The 21,665-nt window shown below is 47.5% G+C and overlaps 1 long non-coding RNA gene across 1 annotated transcript; it reads left to right on the forward strand.

Moving 5' to 3' along the window:
• The first annotated feature begins 17,476 nt into the window (after positions 1 to 17,476).
• Positions 17,477 to 20,319, forward strand: LOC135913465 (uncharacterized). Its single transcript, XR_010568022.2, has 2 exons — positions 17,477 to 18,133; positions 20,055 to 20,319. It is a non-coding gene; the product is annotated as an uncharacterized lncRNA (long non-coding RNA).
• Positions 20,320 to 21,665: the final 1,346 nt, after the last annotated feature.

Raw genomic sequence — 21,665 nt, forward strand, 5'->3', positions numbered from 1 at the left:
CGCCGGGGCAGAGGTCGAAGAACTCGACGCGCCCTTCACGGAATCGGAAATTTGGGATGCCAACGGACGCTCCGCGACGGGCCTTGACGGGGTCTCGAACAAACTGTTGAGAAACCTAGACGGAAAGTCGGTCGAGAAGCTCACCGAAGAACTCAACAAAGCGTGGGAAACGGGATGAGTACCAGAGGTCTGGAAAGAGGCCTCGGTCATACTAATACCGAAACCCGGTGAACCACTTGTGCCGGAGAACATGCGGCCATTATCGCTAACCTCATGCGTAGGCAAGACAGCAGAACATCACCCGCCGTGGTTGCTCAGTGGCTATGGTGTTGGGCTGCTGAGCACGAGGTCGCGGGATCGAATCCCGGCCACGGCGGCCGCATTTCGATGGGGGCGAAATGCGAAAACACCCGTGTGCTTAGATTTAGGTGCACGTTAAAGAACCCCAGGTGGTCGAAATTTCCGGAGTCCTCCACTACGGCGTGCCTCATAATCAGAAAGTGGTTTTGGCACGTAAAACCCCAAATATTATTATATTACAGCAGAACATGCCACACATAACCGAGTATTGCGGTACATAGAGAGAGAGGGCCTCTTCCCGCATAACATGGTGAGCTTCAGGCCGGACCTCTCCACACAGGACGTAACGTTGCTACTCAAAAAGCATATAATCGACGCCATGACCAGAGATACCAGGGGCATTCTGGCCCTGGACCTAACGAAAGAGTTCGACATGGTCAAACACAAATTTCTAATGGAAACAATCTCGGTGATGGGGCTCGGCCGGAAATTCCACTCTTACATAGGCTCCTTCCTCAGAGACAGGAAAGCCACGATCAAAATAGGACAGGCCACGTCCGATTGGTACACGCTGGGCGCGAGGGGCACCCCAATAGGGGCGGTGCTCTCCCCACTATTATTCAGTCTAGCAATGAAAGGGCTCTCAGACCGGCTGACGAGAGTGACCAACGTCAATCACGCCCTGTACGCAGACGACATCACGGTGTGGTGCCCAGGAGGGTCCGACGCAGAAGTCGAGCAGGCTCTTCAAGAAGCGCTGGACACAACGGAAGAGTACCTGAAGGAAACGGGACTGCATCCGTCACCCAGCAAATCGGAACTGTCGCTGTGCAGGCCCTCGAAACAAGGCACGAGGAATTTGACGCCGATCGATCAAATACCGATCAAATTACACACGAGTGCCGGCCAGCCGATTCCCAGAGTGGACACTATAAGAATCCTGGGGCTGCTAATTGAGGCTAAAGGCGGTAACACGCAAACTGTCATGAAACACACGTCCAAAACGGAGAACATGCTCCGGCTGATAGGGTGACGAACTGCAGGGGAGGGCTCAGCGAGAGCAATCTCACCAGACTTTACCACGCCTTCCTCATGAGTCATGTAAATTACGTAGCCTCGGTGCTAAAATGGACCAAGAGAGACGCGGCCAAGATAGACACACTGATGCGCAAGAGCATCAAGAGGGTGCTAGGTCTTCCGACCACTACAAGCACGGAGCGGCTCGATCGGTTAGGGGTCCGCAATTCACTAGCGGAAATAATCGAAGCCCAAACCAAGGCACAGGTCGTGTGGCTGTCGACCACCAGAGCCGGCAGACGCATCCTAGAAGAAGCAGGAATAAATGCAGAGGCAAAGTGCAACGCACACAAGGTCGCGCTCAGCGCGGCGGTCAGGGGCACTTTCAAGGTAGAAGCGCTTCCGAGAAACGTCCACCCGCAATTAAACGAGGGGCGCCGAAAGGCGAGAGCACGAGCACTGCTGAAATCGACCGCCAACTGCCCGGGACTGGCGGCATTTGTAGACGCGGCCCAGTACGGGCGCAGCGACCCGTACGCGGCCATCTCGATACGCTGAGATGGCACGATCGTTAACGCAGCATCGTCAGAGGTGGCCGAACAGGTGGCAATAGCCATGGCAATGAGGGACCCCGAACGTCCTTACGCATACACAGATTCGCGATCGGCGGCCAGAGCATTCGCCTCATGCTCGATATCGCGGGAAGCGGCGGCCGTCCTCGGCAGCGAGGGAGCCGCGGGTCATCACATCGTCAAATGGTTTCCAGCCCACATGGCGGCCGACGTGCACCCCGACTTTCCCAACGCCAACGAGCTGGCACACGGACGCGTGCGAGGACTCACGCACCGCGGCGATCGTGGTGAGCGAAGTGGCGGGGAGGGAGGGGAGCACCGAGACCCGCTGCTCACCTTCAAAGAAATAACAACGCACTATCAGCTGTCGAGGAGGACCTTCCCGCTCCCCCACGCTAAACTCACTAGACCACAGTCATCTATATTCAGAATGCTTCAGACAGGGTCGTTCCCCTCGAGAGGGAGACTGAGCCTTTATTTGACTGAACCTGTATTGCGGCTCTACTGCCCTTCCAGTAGAGCCGCAATGTCCGGATTGTGGCGAATCGTACTGCTCGCCAGCGCGCATGCTCTGGCAATGCCCCACGTTTAGCGGCACCGTGTTCACTAAAGAAGACTGGGCGGATGCGCTGCGAAGCCACGACCACCAGACGCAGCTCCGTGCCGTCCAGAGGGCTCACGAAAAGGCGGAGGCTCACGGGATTCCCGCCCCAACGTGGGTGCGGCCCGCAACCCCTGCCAACCACTCAACCAAAAGTGGGTGGGGAGGGGTTCCTCAGGACTCAATAAAGTTATTTCCTCCTCCAAAGTAGGGTGAAAGGGACACTAAAGTGAAAAATGATTTCTTCTGCATCAGTAAATCCATCAGTAAACACCAAAAACACCACTATTACAACGATAAGACGTTTGGTAAGCCAGAAAAAGCGCAAGAACGAAATACGGGTGGCGACGCCTACTTAAGGTCCCGCACCTCGGGGCTGTGACGTCTTGGATTTTGATGGCATTGTCTAGGGCCTACTAATTATATATAGCGGTACAGATGGACTACATTGTATTCTAAAGGAACCAAATATTAAACATGGCAAGTTTCGGGAACCTTTATTCAGATAACGCAGCCCAAATGCAAAAACGTACTTTGGAATCCGTGACGTCACGCAGACGTACCGGCGCTGGGGTTTCGGAGCGATATTCAAATACTGATAGTTGAAATTTCGTTTCCTTATCTAATAATCAAACTATTTTTTTTAAATGACTGCCTGCAGGGTTCTCAAACAATACTTCATTAATCTAAACTGATTTATTGTTTCGCTTTAGTGTCCCTTTAAGTTGTTTAGAAAGCACTTTTGATATTCATTCGTGATTTACAGTGAGCGCAGGGTGCCAATACCGATGGTGGAGCATCCACACAAGTTTGTGTATGTGTGTCGTGCGGCTATGTCGTCTTTCTTGTTTATTGACTTTCATTTCGCATTGATCACTTCACTTGCGTGCTTTGATTCCCTTGACATCTCAGTGACACTTCCTACTGATCAACCGTAAAAAACATGACCGGCTGTTTTCACAAATGAAGTAAATAATGCTATCATCATCAACCACCACTCGTGGTGGGAGGTGGGGTGGGGGGGCAAGCCCTTTTTAATAATATTTTTTGCTGTATGAGGCGTTCAAACTCCCTGGCCAGCGCTGAGATGCATTCCGTACAAGTAGGACAGCTTTTGTCCCAGAATAATACACCCAGAACAGACACGCATACATACATGCATGCATGCATACATACATACATACATACATACATACATACATACATACATACATACATACATACATACATACATACATACATACATACATACATACATACATACATACATACACGCACACACACTACCCGCCGCGGTTGCTCATTGGCTATGGTGTTAGGCTGCTGAGCACGAGGTCGCGGGATCGAATCCCAGCCACGGCGGCCGCATTTCGATGGGGGCGAAATGCGAAAACACCCGTGTACTTAGATTTAGGTGCACGTTAAAGAACCCCAGGTGGTCGAAATTTCCGGAGTCCTCCACTACGGCGTGCCTCATAATCAGAAAGTAGTTTTGGCACGTAAAACCCCATAATTACGCGCACACACTCCATGGAAGTTTGAAAAAAGCAATGCTCACCGTAGCTGAATTATAACGCTAGGTGACGCCAGCAATGATACTGCCCTTTCTGCGCCGTTCAGCGCGGTTGCATCATCGTACTGTTTAGAAATGCGGCCTCCACAGCTGGGAATCGAACTAACGACCTCGTGCTCAGCAGCACGACGCCATAGTCAGGGGAGGCACCACGGCGGGTAACGCACTCCTCTAATCTTTTTTTTTTCTCTCAGACTCCAGTATCGGCAAGGCCGATAATAGCGCTTGCGCTTTTTTCAGCATGAAGTCTTGAGACAACATGGAACATGGGGCTTTCTAATTTGCACACAATGTCCCGACTTTCCAAGAAGGATAGAAAATAAGCAAACTTGTTGGTCTTCTTCTTTTATACCAGTTTAAGACAACATTGTACAAGCTAATTGTTTTTTTTTTTGCACCGATTCACAACATGAACAACAAATAACATGAATGGTTGTGACTGAAAAAGGTCCAACCCCTCAGTACCTCTTCTCCTTCAAATGACAAACTTGGCTTTTTCATAGAAACCCGAAAATTGGTCTATTTCAGCAATATTTGAATGTCCAATTAAGCAATGATTTTCGATCGCAATTCTTTTTGTGCATACTTTACGGCTTTCTGAATCCGCAGCCAAGTATACCCAAGCTTTGTCATTTACTGTTGTTGTGAAATTCAGAGGTCAGATTTGACGAAAAAGAAGAACGTAAAATGACCCATGTTTGCCTGTCTTTCCGCACAAAAATTTAGAAAAGTACTTGCCATCTCCCTGACATGTTATCGCTTATGTTTTCTGCAAAACACATACGTTGCAAGATTCTGTCCATATTGAGTACTGAACAAAGGAATGAACAGTGGTGGGCTGTGTTCGGCTGTAACACCCTTCTACATTTTATTTATTTATATATTTACAACCCTGTAAGCCCTTGCGGTCCGTTACAAGAGTGGAGAAAACATTATAAAATACTATATACAGTACAAACCAGCTCTAAACGTCGCTGAAAGGCCTCAGGTGAAACACACCACAATCTAATTTATTCCATTGGGAAATTGTACGTGGAAAAAAAGAAAACTTGCACACATCTACTCTTGCAGTGCAGGATAAGATAGCATAAGGGTGATTCATACGCGGTGAGAGTCATCCCGGTGGGCGCAGATACAAACTAGGGTCTAAGTTTAGTGTTTTATTATACTGCTGGTACAGAAATTTCAAACGTGCGATCTGTCTACGTGTAGACAGTTTTTGCAGGATAGTTCTGTGGAGTAACGCGGTCACTGACTGATTCCTACGGCGACATGAGTAAATAAACCTGGCTGCTAGTCGTTGGATCCGTTCCGACTAATCAATCTTGCTTTTGACTGTGCGGATCCAAGATTATGCTAGCATACTCTAAGGCTAGCCGTACTATTGTTCTATAAGCCATCAGCTTTGTTTCAGGCGTGGCATCTCTTAATTTTTGCTTTAAAACACCCAGCTTTCGTTAAGCTGAACCTCAAATATGTTCTATGTGTGTGTTCCAATTTAAATTCTAAGTAATTGTAACCCCGAGATATCTTAACTGACAAGATCGCCTAAATGCTTTACTTTTTATTCTATACGTAAACACCAGTGGCTCCTTCTTATTTATTTATATAATATATCAAAATTAACTTTGATAGCACATTTTTCCCGCCACTCCTCCACAGCCCTCAGGGAATCATTAACAAGACCTGGTCAGTGACACTTTTGACGCGAGTAAATAGCACACTGTCGTAAACTAACAGTCTCACATACAAAGAAGAATAAACATCCTATGGAATATCATTACCATATTGCACGAACAATGTAGATCCCTAAACCGAACCCTGCGGTACTCCGGACGTCACAGGCAACGTAAGTGAACGTGCACCAGAAATCTCTACAAATATGGGTTACATGCTTTGCACAATCAGCGTCCTGCAGCGACCCATCGACTACCCGAACATGGCAGGCTCGAAGATTTGCAACCTCTCTTGCTATTCCAACCTCAGAGCTCTTTTTTTCTAATAAATCTCTCTCTCTCTCTCTCTCCTATAGTAGCTCTTTTGTGAGGCCTTCATAGGTAGTAAGGCCTGCTACTCAATTCTTTGCTTAGTGCAGCATGTTTGATATAGACTGTTTGATATAGACAGAAGCACTTGGCCGCTAAACGTACATGTTTTTATCTGGTTGATACCCGGGTGTTTTATATTAACATCTACAAAATTTTCAAAATCACCTGTTGCATAAATCACAAATCTGCTTATTAGTCAGGATCATTAGATGAGGATGACTTCACTTATATACTAAAGACCGAAATGGGTAATTGACTAATTACCGATATTTCCTTATTCTACTCTTTAACTAATTACTTTAGGACACGTACTACAATACGTGAATTGAACAGTGATTTCAAAAGGCACTTCCTCTTGGAAAGAATTTCGCAACCAGTACGTTTTTAGATATCTGGAGTCAAATTGCATTTAAATGCACCGCTGTTCCACCCACACGAAGAAAAGTTTTATTGCAATAGAAATTATATGGGCACTCCAGGCGAATTTCCGCCGTCGTCGTTGCCATCACCATCGGTGTCGTCGGGGTGTTCTGCATCAACTCGACGTGCAATAACATCGCTGCCGCGTGCTGTTCGCTGTAGATGCGAGCGAAAGCTTGTGAGGGTGAGCCGAGAAGTATGGCGGCTTGATGAGGCGGTGTCGGTAGGGTGGCTAGAAGGGGAGGTGTGAATACCGGCGGCGCAAACGTGACCCCACGACGCACCGATGCCGCAGGGCGGCGCTGTTGACCAAGGCGGGGTAAGCACGCAGCCGAAATGAGCGCCTCGCCAGCCTCGCGTCGGCTGCATCTCTACCACCGAAGGGAAAGTGAGCCCGCTTCGGGTATCGCGCGCTTTCTGCGAGCGTCAAAGAATGAATCTTTATCATGACAACAATGTTATGTCAGCCCACATCGTTACTCCTGCGAAATTTTATGGGCCCAGTTCGCACTGCATCGAGATTCAAACGCATTTTGTCTGTGCGCATTTAGTGAGCTGGCTTTGGGTGTTAGGGGCTAGTGGGGGGCTTCGAAATAATTTCGACCACTTCGGGTTCTTTAACGCGCACTGGCATAATACGGGCCACGGCGGCCGAATTTCGATGGGGGCGAAATGCGAAAACACCCGTGTACTTAGATTTAGGTGCACGATAAAGAACCTCAGGTGGTCCAAATTTCCGGAGTCCCCCACTACGGCGTGCCTCATAATCAGAAAGTGGTTTTGGCACGTAAAACCCCATAATTTTTTTTTTGACATCATACGGCGCACAGGCGCCTTGCATATCGCCTCCCTGAAAATGCGACCGTCGTCTTTGAGATCAGCAGTCAATCGCCCTATGCGTGCCGTAAGACCTGTAAACTGCAGGCATTACCTCATATCGTCTGGACGTGTTTACAAACCACTTTTTGTCTGTGCTTGCAGACCTGTAGCATGTCATTTTGATGCTCATATAAGCAATTTTCTATGATTGCAGACGGTGAAGCAACAGATCTGGTCATGAAATCGTTTATTTACAAGTGAGGACAAAAATTTACAACACACAAGGTTTCAGTGTTTTCCGTTTCTTCTTACTGCTCTGCTGATTGACACCTTTAAGCAAAAAGTGAATCTTTATGAGGCAATGATCATCATCATCATCATCAGCCTAGTTACGCCCACTGCAGGGCAAAGGCCTCTCCCATACTTCTCCAACTACCCCGGTCATGTACTAATTGGGGCCATGTTGTCCTTGCAAACGTCTTAATGTCATCTGCCCACCTAACTTTCTGCCGCACCCTGCTACGCTTCCCTTCCCTTGGAATCCAGTCCGTAACCCTTAGTGACCATCGGTTATCTTCCCTCCTCATTACATGTCCGGCCCATGCCCATTTCTTTTTCTTGATTTCAACTAAGATGTCGTTTACCCGCGTTTGTTGCCTCACCCAATCTGCTCTTTTCTTATCCCTTAACGTTACACCCATCATTCTTCTTTCCATAGCTCGTTGCGTCGTCCTCAATTTCAGCAGAACCCTTTTCGTAGGCCTCCAGGTTTCTGCCCCATATGTGAGTACTGGTAACACACAGCTGTTATACATCTTCCTTTTGAGGGATAGTGGCAGCTTACTGTTCATGATTTGAGAATGCCTGCCAAACGCACCCCAGCCCATTCTCATTCTTCTGGTTATTTCAGTCTCACGATCCGGATCCGTCGTCACTACCTGCCCTAAGTAGATGTATTCCCTTACCACTTCCAGTGCTTCGCTGCCTATCGTAAACTGCTGTTCTCTTCCGAGACTGTTAAACATTACTTTAGTTTCCTGCAGATTAATTTTCAGACCCACCCTTCTGCTTTGCCTCTCCAGGTCAGTGAGCATGCATTGCAATTGGTCTCGTGAGTTACTAAGCAAGGCAATATCATCAGCGAATCGCAAGTTGCTAAGGTATTCTCCGTCAACTTTTATCCCCCATTCTTCCCACTCCCGGCCTCTGAATACCTCCTGTAAACATGCTGTGAATAGCATTGGAGATATCGTATCTCCCTGTCTGACGCCTTTCTTTATAGGGATTTTGTTGCTTTCTTTGTGGAGGACTACGGTGGCTGTGGAGCCGCTATAGATATCTTCCAGTATTTTTACATATGGCTCATCTACACCCTGATTCCGTAATGCCTCCATGACTGCTGAGGTTTCGACTGAATCAAACGCTTTCTCGTAATCAATGAAAGCTATATATAAGGGTTGGTTATATTCTGCACATTTCTCTATCACTTGATTGATAGTATGAATATGGTCTATTGTTGAGTATCCTTTACGGAATCCTACCTGGTCCTTTGGTTGACAGAAGTCTAAGGTCTTCCTGATTCTATTTGCGATTACCTTAGTAAATACTTTGTAGGCAACGGACAGTAAGCTGATCGGTCTATAATTTTTCAAGTCTTTGGCGTCCCCTTTCTTATGGATTAGGATTATGTTAGCGTTCTTCCAAGATTCCGGTACGCTCGAGGTTATGAGGCATTGCGTATACAGGGTGGCCAGTTTCTCTAGAACAATCTGACCACCATCCTTCAACAAATCTGCTGTTACCTGATCCTCCCCAGCTGCCTTCCCCCTTTGCATAGCTCCTAAGGCTTTCTTTACTTCTTCTGGCGTTACCTGTGGGCTTTCGAATTCCTATAGGCTATTCTCTCTTCCACTATCGTCGTGGGTGTCACTGGTACTGTATAAATCTCTATAGAACTCCTCAGCCACTTGAACTATCTCATCCATATTAGTAACGATATTGCCGGCTTTGTCTCTTAACGCACACATCTGATTCTTGCCTATTCCTAGTTTCTTCTTCACTGTGTTTAGGCTTCCTCTGTTCCTGAGAGCCTGTTCAATATATCCATATTATAGTTCCTGATGTCCGCTGTCTTACGCTCGTTGATTAACTTAGAAAGTTCTGCCAGTTCTATTCTAGCTGTAGGGTTAGAGGTTTTCATACATTGGCGTTTCTTGATCAGATCTTTCGTCTCCTGCGATAGCTTACTGGTTTCCTGTCTAACGGCGTTACCACCGACTTCTATTGCGCACTCCTTAATGATGCCCATGAGATTGTCGTTCATTGCTTCAACACTAAGGTCCTCTTCCTGAGTTAAAGCCGAATACCTGTTCTGTAGCTTGACCCGGAATTCCTCTAGTTTCCCTCTTACCGCTAACTGGTACACAAGAAGCCAATCAATGAGTTAGCGGTAAGAGTGAGGCAATAAAATCGTATAACTAAGGCTGTCAGGGTAGCAGAATGGTCTAGGCAACCAATCTTTGATGTTTAACCAATTGACTGCAAAATCTCGGCCACAGCTTAGGCATGCCAGCGGGTTACACTGAATTAAAAATTATGGGGTTCTACGTGCCAAAAAGGCACGCCGTAGTGGAGGGCTCCGGAAATTCTGACCACCTGGAATTCTTTAACGTGCACCTAGATCTAAGGACACGGGTGTTTTCGCATTTCGCCCCCATTAAAATGCGGCCGCCGTGGCCGGGATTCGATCCCACGACCTCGTGCTCAGCAGCCCAACACCATAGCCACTGAGCAACCACGGCGGGTGTTATACTGAAAAAAACGGGTGAGTTTGTTTTCAAGGGCATTGTCCAGCTTATAGAACGATTCTGAGGGATATAAAAGGCCCTCAAGGTGCCACTCTTTGGATGCCTCTGGTGGAAGCTCTCTAAGGATATTGCCTTTATGGTGCTTCGCAGTCTTCACAATGTGTGGGAAAAACACGCCTTCTCGCCACATAACCTGCAATGTATTAAACTAGCCGTGCGTCGCTGCGGTGCTCAACATAACTTTGGTGGTCCACAGCATCTCACCCTCGAATGACGGAATGTCGGGAGGAACACTCCAAAACAGGCGACGAGACCAACTGACAGCGGAGGGCGCAGGCCAGCGGGGGAGTACCACGCCGTAATACCACGCCGCGAGCAGCAGCGCCACGTTCCCCCTGGTGGCATCGGTGCGCAAGGGGGTCATGCGCGCCCGAAGGAAAGCGCCGCCGACACCTCCCCTTCTAGCCACCCTAGTGTCGGCTCGCGTTCGCAAGAAAGGAAGGCGAAGAGGGGGCGCACCGTCTTCTCAAGCGTGCAAGGGAGGGAGGGGGAAGCTTAGTGCGCATCTTAAGCTAAAACCGCATGGCGCGTTTTCCGGGAGCGAAAAACGTGACACGCGGCGAACGCCCGCGTTGCCGCCGACGCGCGAGCACCCGCACGAAAAAGGGGAGCGGCGCTTTCGCGTCGCGTCTTCCGGTTTGCCAGACAATATAACTCCCAACCACATGAATTGTCTCTATTACCGAATATATATTATGCCATTAAACTTACAGAACACTAAAATAAAGATAATCTTAGTGTAGTTAGACAGCGACATTTCTGTCCAAAGTGTATTTCTCAAGCTTAATTTCAAGCAGCAAGACTGTGTACGAAACTGTGACTATGTACCTTCCGCATGCTGAGAGGCCGCTGCTTGTCTACAACTTCACATAGAAAGTAGGGTGTCGGCCGCTTACTACCGATCAGAAGAGGCGATTGCTACTATTAAGGGGGATACTGAGGGCATCTGCTATACCATCTACGCTGAGGGTATCTGCTATAGCTCGCCAAGCCTGGTCACGTTCGATGTTGTTCTTGCAATTGCGGTCGCGTACGTCCCACAGGACGCAACGCTTCTCCACTTCAGTTATTAGGGTCTCGTTGAAAGTTGCTTCGTCCATTTTAGATGAACACGGTGTGCGAACCAACACGATGCGCTAAAGAAATCACGGTAGTACGTGATTTTTTTGACGCACGCAGCAGTTCTGCCGAGAAAAAGAAATTGCGCCAGAGAGGTTCTGTCGAGATGCGCAGAGAGCAGGGCCATCTGGTGGCAAAACCAAAAACCAAAATGCCACGTGACCAAATGCCACGTGCCTTACCTGAACTCTGATTGGCGGACGCGCCGCGCGACGCGATTTTTTCTTCTCCCCCATGCTGGCTTGGGAGAAGTGGGCTGTGCTGTAGGCGAAGAACACGTAGTTATACGGTATACGGTAGTTGCTGGAGGTTGTTTTCGGGCTGCCGTGGTCGACTTAGCAGTGCATGGCGTCTTCTACGTTGGAAACGATTCTGTGAGAGTTATTAAATCATATCACTGGACATGGCCAGATTTGCGGCCGCTGTGGAGGTGGACGCGGAACATACATCACGATGTATGTGCGCGCGCTTGAGCCTACAATCAACCTACTATGGTTGCGTTGTGTATTAATATACACAACGCCACGAATGGCGTTGTATTTTTATACAGTATAGTGATAAAAAGATATCATATTGGAGTTTCCTATATTAATTCTATTACTTACGTTTCTGAACTATTAGATGCAGCGTTATTTCTCGATGATGCCATAGAGAGAATGAACTGCTGCAACCAAACGAAATGAGATGCGTAACATATTTATTGTTGGTTGATAGGGTTCACCTTTTCACGTTCCTCATTTCGTGGTGTTCGTCGTTGCTTAAATTCCATTTCGGTGTTTAGCGATGTAGCGCTACGGATATTTTGACCACCTGGGGATGTTTAACGTGCACACCAGTGCACGACACACGCGCGTTTTGGATTTCGCCCTCATCGGAATGCGGACGCCGAGGCCGGCATTCGATCCCGCGACCTGGTGCTTAGGAGCGCTACGCCATAGCCGCTAAGCCACCGTGGCCGCTTGATCACTGTTGCTTACATTTCAGAGTGGTTATGCATGCTAATTTTTTTACTTGTCCTTGTTTGGTCACTTGTAATATATTAAACGTGCAGTAGAATGCCCAGCTTTGTTATCGTCGAAACTCTCCAATTATGGTAAATTTTTTTCTCACCAGCGGGAAAGCATTATGACACGCTGGTTAATGTATACGGTTGCCTAGGGATACGTCCTTGAAATAGGAAGGAGCTGTGCACGATTGGCATAGGTTATGGGGTGCGATCATAACACGTCAGTGATCACTCAAGAGGCTGTTGCTCGAAGCCAGCGGTTTGGCTTAACACAGTGCTAACTCTCACAACAGTGTACCTCAAAGGACCTGAAGCGCAAAATGTCATCTTTTTAGGCACTATAGTACATATGCTTCATGGATGTGCCTCTATTGCAACATTCGCGCTGTAGTTCATCGGTAGTTCTTAATTTCTTAACACCGAACTTGCACTCTTCATTAAAAACTGCATGCCTACTTTCTTTGAGAGAACAGTTGATCAAAAATAGGCTTTATTTAAGAATACAGTCGCATCCCTAGTTGATATGTATGTCCCATTACGTCTCATTGCCAAACACTCCTGATCGCCGTGGTTCACCGTCAACCTGAAACGACTTTTTAAAACAAAGAAATGCTTCTTTCGTCTTGCAAAACGTGTTAACACTTCGGAATGTTAAAGCGCACAGAGCGATGTTCTCCGAAATTATCGATTAACTATCAAAGAAGTCACGCATGTCTTTCTAAATAACACCCTACCTTCACTTCTTTCTGTAAATCCATCTAAATTCTGGAGCGCTATAAACCCAAAGAACGAAATGTCATTCACCTTTTTGACAGCGCTGGGAATACTATGACAAGTTATAAATGCTGTACTGCCTTAAACGTCGCCTTTGCGATATCATTTTCTGATTGCTCTTTTGATTGTGGCCCCAGAAGTGCTTAAGCGTGACTTTTTCTCCATGGACCCATTGTCATCGATTTCACAAATATTTTGAAGCTAATACAGGGCCTGAACTTATCGTGTAGTTGCCGTTTTGACAAAGCCAGTTCAAAGTTTTTGAAAAGTACTGTTGTTTGTTCCAGCGTATATACAGCGCACCTTTTCACCCAGTCTGTTGCACACTCCACAATGCCGGCTGACTGGAAGGTAGCGAGGGTGGTTCCACTCTTCAAACAACGTAATCCGAATTCTCCTCTTAACTGCAGGCCTGTTTGATTAACAAGCATTCCCTGCAAACTTCTAGAGCACATTATATTAACTCGTTTCTTTTCTTGAAAGCAAATCGTTTTTCAGTTCTAGTCGGCACAGTTTCCGAAAGAATATTTTTTGCACCACTCAACTCTTGTCTTTCGATAATATCTTATCACCGTCTTTAGATAGTTGTCTGCTAACCGACTGTATACTTCGTGACTTTGCTAAGGCTTTCGATAAGCTGTCACATCAATTACTCCCTCTTATAATTAGTTCCCTGAATTTCGACACTAATCTTTTGAAATGTATTCAATGTTTCTTGACTAACCGCTCCCACTTTGCATCAGCTAACAACTCGTTATCATCCCCATGTGCCATTGCATCTGCTGTGACCCAAGGTTTTGTCTTGGGTCCTTTAATCTTTCTAAATTATATTATAGATCTGCCGATTGGAATTAACTCTTCCTTTAAGCTTTTTGCTTATGGCTGTGTTCTTTTTCGTGGAATAACTGACCGTTACGATAGTTTCGCCCTTCATTGTGATGTTGACAACGTATCTAATTGGTGTGAGCGATGGTGTATGGCTCTTAACCCGTCTAAATATAAAGTCATGTCCATTTGACGCCAATCTAATCCGTCCAAATTGTTCTATTACAAGATTAACGGAGTTTCACTAGAGAGTGTCCTATCTTATCAATATCTTTGTGTTCACTTTACTAACAACCTATCCTGGTGCATGCACATCGAATATGTCGCTAACAATGCGAATCGCGCGCTTGGCTAGATGCGCAGAATCTTCTCTCAGGCTCCATCCCATTTGAAGTTACTTTTGTATCAAGAACTAACACGGCCTAAACTAGAATATGCGTCAACCATATGGGACCCCGTGCAACTCGCTTCAATCGACGCTGCAGAATCCGTTCGTAATCGCTCAGCTCTATTCATCCTTTCGAATTATTGAACGCACAGCTGGCGTTTCTTTAATGAAGTCAAAACGTGGTCTAACTAATTTTGCAGTTCGTCAAAAATTTGCACGCCTTAGTCCTTTTCAGACCATTTTCTTTCATAACCAGACACTAAAACAGCAATTTTTTTCTTGAATCCCATCTTATATATCATCGCGTCTTGATACACCGCATAAAGTTGCCATCCCTGCCTACGAAACAAATGTGTTTTTCAATTCTTTCTTACCTAAGACTAGTGCAGAGTGGAACCGCCTTCCGCGTCTGATTGCCTGCATTAAAGACACGCATTCCTTCAAGACAGCCTTCACCAAGCATATCATTGAACAGGCATTGGCATTATGATTCTATCTTTTCGGTGTATTAGTTTCGTTTTCAACCCCCCCTCCCCCCCTCCCCCCTCCAGCGTCTTACGCCACAGTTGGCCCTGAGGGTATTGCAAACAATAAATAAATACATAAATAATGACTATAGTATACGAGCGCGTTGCAGCCGTTCTGCTAGGGGTTTTTATTTTGCTGTCTAATTCGAAGTACGTTTAAATTATTTTTATTTCACTGCGGATGACCTCGCTAGTTAGGCGCGGATCTTGCTCACGTTTAAAATTGTGTTAGTAGTAAATGCATACTGTAGAAGCCACAAAGCAATAAAATCGTGCTTTGTTTTCTCTTTTGTGGTGTTGTTTGGCCCGTCCTCTATGCAACGTTCACCTGTCTTGCGGAAATTCTATCCTCAAAAATCTCTTCTATTTTTTGTTATGCGCTTCCAGCACGGTATTACTGGTTTACAGGGCATAGAAAGGGCTGAAGCGCAATGCTTACATGCACCACGATCCTTTACTAACTGTTGTGATGTCGGTGTTAAGCAGCGCCGTTGGCCGCATTAAGGAGGCCCAACGCAGATGTAGCATAGCAAGACTGCAAATGCGTGAGAACGATACCGGTGACCAACTCTAATATTCCATCGATTGGTGCTTGAATCTCTCAGGGTTTCACCTCAGTTATGTTTCAGTTCCCGATCGAATAGCCAGAAGATATGGCATTTCACGCATGCAATCCGCAGACGCTGCTGCTCTGCTTTGAGTCAAAACCGACGCAGTCGAAATAGTGTACAAAAATTCACACGCCGTGGTTGGTGCTTGCACGTCGAACGCTTGCGTCGCCAAGACTTTCTGTAGGTGTTGCTGCGCCCAAAGACTACGCAGCGCTTGCCCAACTACTCCTTGCACGAGCTGACATCACGTAATTATTTCTCAGAATCAGCCAAAACACCACAAAATCGTTTTACGGCGTGCACGTGGTGACGACTTTCGAGCAGTACCACGCCGTGGCAGACATTACTTTATGCGCACGCTGTACTCCACGCGACGACGAAGGTGAGCCACACATACTTTGTTTCGAAGATGATGTACACCCTTTTATCTGCATATAACACGGACGAGTATTTGACAGTGCCAGTAGCGCTTTTCGTCAACGCTTATCACGTGGTCGGTACGAAGCACGAAACTGAAAAAAAAAACAAAGATGACGCTGGGAGACGCGTACTGGTGCGAAGGGAATTCGCCTGTGTGCTTTTAGGTTTGTTCCGTCACCGTTATATCGTCACACTTTGAATGTCTCCAATGCAAAAGGCGTTCTGATACGGTAATTTCCCGCGGGAAGGTCCTTTGCCTGTATTTACTTTTCTTATAGGTAATGAGAACATTGAACCTGCGACTTAAATGAAGGCAAGAGTAGACATGCGTAGTGATTTATTGAATACAAAATCAAACCCTTTGAACCAGCAGCAGACACGTGGACCGTGAGAAGTCAGCCGGGTCTACATCTATTGATCTTATCGGTACTATACTGAATAATTCGACGCCGCATTTGCAATGTAATAAAAAAGGCTACAATTTCATTACTCTCACTATGTGTACTGCATCTGCTTTACATGTCTGCTTTTGCTGTGTAGGGCCTTCATTGCATTGGCATTTTCTATTCACCCATTGCTAAAGCCAACTCCCCAACTCCCTATTCGAGTTGTCTGGCACATGCGTCGGTTTCCCGCGTTCTTGCCTCGTAGCTGCCAGCTCTTTGAGATGTTGTGCAAGACTGTGCCACTTTTGGGATCGGCCCAATATCCCCAGATATGTCCGCGTATAGCAGCTAACACTATACGTAGAAGGTGGGCGACATTGCACTGCCTTTGGGATCGATGCAGGAAGAACAGGTTTTAAAGTTTCTTTGCCGGTGTACAAACTGTTTCATCGTTTTAACATAAACCACATAACATAGTCATATATAGTGGGCCCCTACGATTGCGCAACACTCAGTCGCTGCTCATGCCATAGTGCTCGTCTGTTTGCTTACGCCCATCCAGTACCTGTGCAGATCCCAGGAATACGCGTGTCGTAAATTCACGTGGAGAGGGCAATGTCTAAATTATGTCGTCACCGTCATTGGATCGCGTCACTGTCACCTTCGTCATATTGCTGCTGTCGTCACACAGACGGCAGCGTCATCCTCACAACTACTCGCTTTACCGAAACACATTGTTCCACTTTGTGCTAGATAGCCAGAAGGCTGCGAATTGTTCGCATATGATCGATTCGCACAGTACATGCAGGGCAACTGCAAAATATTTTGATATCTTATATCGACAGGATTCTCGGCATCCCCAGACCACATTTTGTTTTTCCCCCTGATTATCTAGCTATTCACCTGCCCGAGCAAATATATGGGCCCATAGCGGAGTAGTGCAGTCGAAAAGTGTGGGTCGTTCGCCTGGTCATGTCCGAAAGTGTACACGTGCCGCTCTTCAACAAGTATCCTTGAAACCAACTTGAATCGCTGTGTCGGTGCCACTGTGATGCGTGGAATTGCAGGCGGCGTCAACCGAAGGAGCAGTGTGTCCCGGAGGAGGCGGCTCATAAGTTGAGTACGCGCCTGATAAATTGCGAGTTTTGACTATTCGCCTACCTGGATAGTCATCGTAGATGAGTTGTCCCGAAATGTTTGTAATAGTTATTGTGGCTAGATTTCGGTCAATTTTTTTTCTATTTCTACGCATTCACTTCGCATTTATTTTTTCGCTATTGAGAACATTCTTTTATCTTTCACGTCCCCCAGCCACCCGACTTCTATGCGCTCAAGTGGGTCATGTGCTTGGTTCCCGACAGGAACCATGACGAGCTCGGGCACGCAGCTTCTCGTTCGATGTGGCACGCGCAGCATTTGCCAGGCTTCCGCATCGTTACCTGAGCTCCTAGTCCGCGGCCGTACGAGTGTAACGATCCGAGTGTGACGTCACCCAATGCAGTTGCGAGGACTCCTGCTGCGCTTCCGCGGCGTTCCTGGTTGGGGGCAAGTTTGCGTCGGCGCCGCCACACTGCACTGTTTCCCGACGAGCGACTTTCCTCTACGCTTGTGGCTGCACTGCCAGAATCTAAACATGGTTGGCCGCGGGTCGATAGACACGGCTGAGCAAGTCGCCATGTGGCGCTTCGCCGAAGAAGACGGGCCAGTCATTATTCAAGGCTTCCGGCAAGTCCATGAGCAGTCCGTGAACGACAGGCGACGTGGCGGGCGTCTTCCGCTCTCTCGGTGCTTCCACGTCGCGCCGTTTTACGGGCTCGAGCACGAAAGCCCACAAGCGCCCGGACCTTTCGCCGTTAAGAGGTGGGTATTCCGTGCACCCTCACCAAAGTTGATGAAGCCAGATGAAGTTGATGAAGCGACACCCCATGCGCCCCATCATGTGCGTCCCAAAGCCGTGCGGCGTTGAACTCGCCCTGCAGCTCGGTCGCGCGAGAGCGCAACCCTTGAGAAAGGCCGACCACCGAACTCGGGTGAAAGAGCCAAGATACGCTTCTTGTTTGAAAAGGTTAGCGATACTTAGATTAACGGCAAGCGAGAAATGCGATAAAATTTATTCGCCAAGACAAAGGACAATCTCTGGCTATTTGACACCCGAGCAGGCTGCCCGATCGTAAATGCACGAAGAGGCAAATATTGTCAACAGGTTGTGACATGTGCCTGTTGGAAAAAAACGTCTAAGCACACTTTAATATGGCAATGCCAACATGGAATGGCCTTCAAGAACCGCAATGCAATGCCCAGCCATCGCCGTAGGTAATGTCGACATAGAAAAAGCGCAGGGGTTGGAAGCTGATGGGAGCGTTATCTGTGCAGCGCTCGAAATAAGCAAGACACGTTGCGAGTATTCGTGGGAAAAAATGGAGAACGCGTGCCGGTGTTGTTACAGGCACAGTTATAACTCTTCAACATCTCACACAGCTCGGCAAAATACCAGGCTGTAGTAGACATAACAAAGTTTATTACGATTACCTCACGCAGGCTGTCACCATTAGCCGACTCCCCGTTTAAATGGGGATGCCAAAAAATATTCACTGGTATTATCAGTGTGGAAGCGCCTCTTGCACTGAATGTATAAGTTCGCGAGTAACATCATAGGGCGGATAATTTATCTGATACAGATGATAGTGCACATGGTCTCAAGTAACCATCAAAAGCTGTTAAACTGCGTGGCCGAAGAGGTCATTCACAAATGGCAATGCATCGCACTTTAATGGGTCCACAATCAGGCCCCGTATAATACTTTGGAAATACGCCAGATTTCGCAGAGTGGCGTCCAAGGATGGTTAAGATACCACAACAATGTTAGTAAGTGTGAGTGCTAGCCTTGATATATCCATATGATATGTCGTACGCAAATCAATACTGCGAGAGAGCGACTACATTCTACGCAGCAGACACGCTCTCTCCTTACCTCGTTTACAGCCCCCACAAGGCAACATTAGCGGCTTCTTATGGGAGGGCACAGCTACCCGCTGTGGTTGAAAAGGAAACTGCGTAATCGTCGTGTTCTACCGGTGCTAACACGTGGGGCAGAAACTTGCGAGTTTAACAAAGAAGCTCGAGACCAAGTTAAGAACTGCGCCAAGAGGGCGATGGAAGGAAAACTGTTACGCGTAACGTTAAGAAATAGAAAGAGGGCGGTATGAACCAGAGAGCAAGCGGGAATAGCCGACATTCCAGAGGACGTTAAGAGAATGCAGCTGGGCCGGCCAAGTAACGCGCAGGATAGATAACCGGTGGAACATTAGAGTTATGGAATGGGCGTAGTGAATGGGAGCCCAGTCAAGGACAACTGGAAACTAGTTGGGGTGATGAAATGAGGAAATATGCGGATGCAAGTTAGAATCAGTTAGCGCAAGAGTGGGGCTGAAGATCGCAGGGAGAGGCCTCCGTCCTGGCAGTCGACACAAAAATAGGATGATGCTGCTGCTGACGATGCTGATGAAGGGAGGGCAATGATTTTGGGTGGCCTGCAGTCCGCCATGTTATAGGAAAGGGACTTTTGTCCGCGTGCGCGATATTGGCATGCCATCCGCGCGTGTTCACATTCTTCTCTTTCTTCTTTTCTGTGTTTTGTTTTATTTACTGGTTCTCTCGGAATTCTTCGGTTGCGATCATACTGTGCACTTTAAGACTCGCAGCCGCCTTCGCGCGTAGTTTCTTTTGTGATTTTATCTATGGAATGCAAGCGGCGGGGTGACGGCGTCTCCTTCTGTCGCAGTGTCCCGACCTGCAGCGCCGCTTCCCTGCTCGACGCTGGAGCGCCGCACGCAGCCGCGCGGCGTCGAGGAACTGCAGCGGCCGAGTCTCGGCGACGCGGCCGCGCACAAAGCACCGCGACGCGAGGAGAACGCGCGCCCGTGGAACGGCCGCGCTTGTTGTTCTCGGTGATGTCGCCTTTCGGTGCCGCCACTTCTGGCGGCTCAAGTTCGAGCGCTTTCTTAGCGATTTTAGTGCATTTTTAATTAAATAAGGATTCCACTGTCTACGGTTGTTGCGTCTATGCCTGGCTCCTGTCGTTGAGCGACGCGAGCTGGTTCTAGGCTGTGTCCGAGCGCGTTTTGTCCTACCTCGGCCGCCTTTATAGGTTAAGGACCATAAAGAACGATAACTTTAAATGTTCACTTGGCAACTCTTGAAGTTATTAGACAGTTCTAGCATAGCGTTGCTTTTGCTCCGCTCCGCACACATTTCACGCGCACCAGTGACTGCTTAGGGTGAATTGATTTCGCTCGTCTAGCAAGCGCGTCTCCCAGAGGCGCCAGAAACGTGCTCTCAACTTGGCGGTAAAACGATCACGAGAGCAACTAGAGGCAGCGTGAAGCTCCGCTAACGCGGACAGCGTCCTACGTTCCGCTACCGCTATGTGCGCTGTGCGCACTGCGCATCAGTGTTACCGGTAGCGTTCTGCTGAGCGGCTGTGTGCAAATTGGTATGAGACGCCGGTCTGAGCGGAGCGGACCGTAAACGCAACTACTAAGACTCTCTACGACGAGTGTTTACAACACTCGTGATCCTGAATGCAGGAATATACGCTGCTGCCGCACAAGATATCGTAAACGGACGCTTTGGTACGGTCTTTGCGGACTGCTAAATTATTTCTCGCGTAGCCATGACATGGACATTGCTGCCACTTCTTTCAAACATTTACACCATGTATTCTTATGATTGAAAGTTTCAGCCCTTGCTCAAATTTTGCTGTTTGTCCTTGCATTGCTTTCTTGGAATGTGTGTTTCTGGTATATTGCTAGTATGTGCATACTAGTACATCGCCCAGCTTCGCATTTGTTCCTTCGCATCCTGCTTCCTTCTTTTTGCCTTCATCTGACAGAACATTAAACCGGTTGTACGTTCTCTAAGTATAGATAATGTGTATACAATTTCGTTATTATACGGGCAGTGTCAGTAAGCTATAATCTCTCATTAATCTATAACGCAATTTCTCCCTATATGATTTTGTGCCCTCTTAAATGCGTACATTATTCGTTATTAGAGGCTTGTCCTAAACATGTGTTTCCTTGTCAAGCTGTTCAATGCTGCCAAAGAAGGGGGCGGGCGCCTGCTCGGTAGCTGTCATGCGGCTGCTCCCTCCTTGGGGAAAAAATAAACCTGAACCGTGTTTAAGTGAATAACAAGAAATCTCGCAAAATAGATTCGGACACTGCATTGAGTGCATTGTCTCGTGGCCACATGTACGCAGCTCGACGGCCCACTGCTTGGCACAAACTAACGTTAGTTTTTAAGCACTCCCAGTGGAAATTAGGTGCATCTTTTACTTATCTCACCTTGCTATCCGCAGTCGCGCAAACAGGCGCATTTCACCGCCTTTCTA

This window comes from Dermacentor albipictus, unplaced genomic scaffold (assembly GCF_038994185.2).
Source record: "Dermacentor albipictus isolate Rhodes 1998 colony unplaced genomic scaffold, USDA_Dalb.pri_finalv2 scaffold_14, whole genome shotgun sequence".
In the NCBI taxonomy this organism is placed as follows: domain Eukaryota; kingdom Metazoa; phylum Arthropoda; class Arachnida; order Ixodida; family Ixodidae; genus Dermacentor; species Dermacentor albipictus.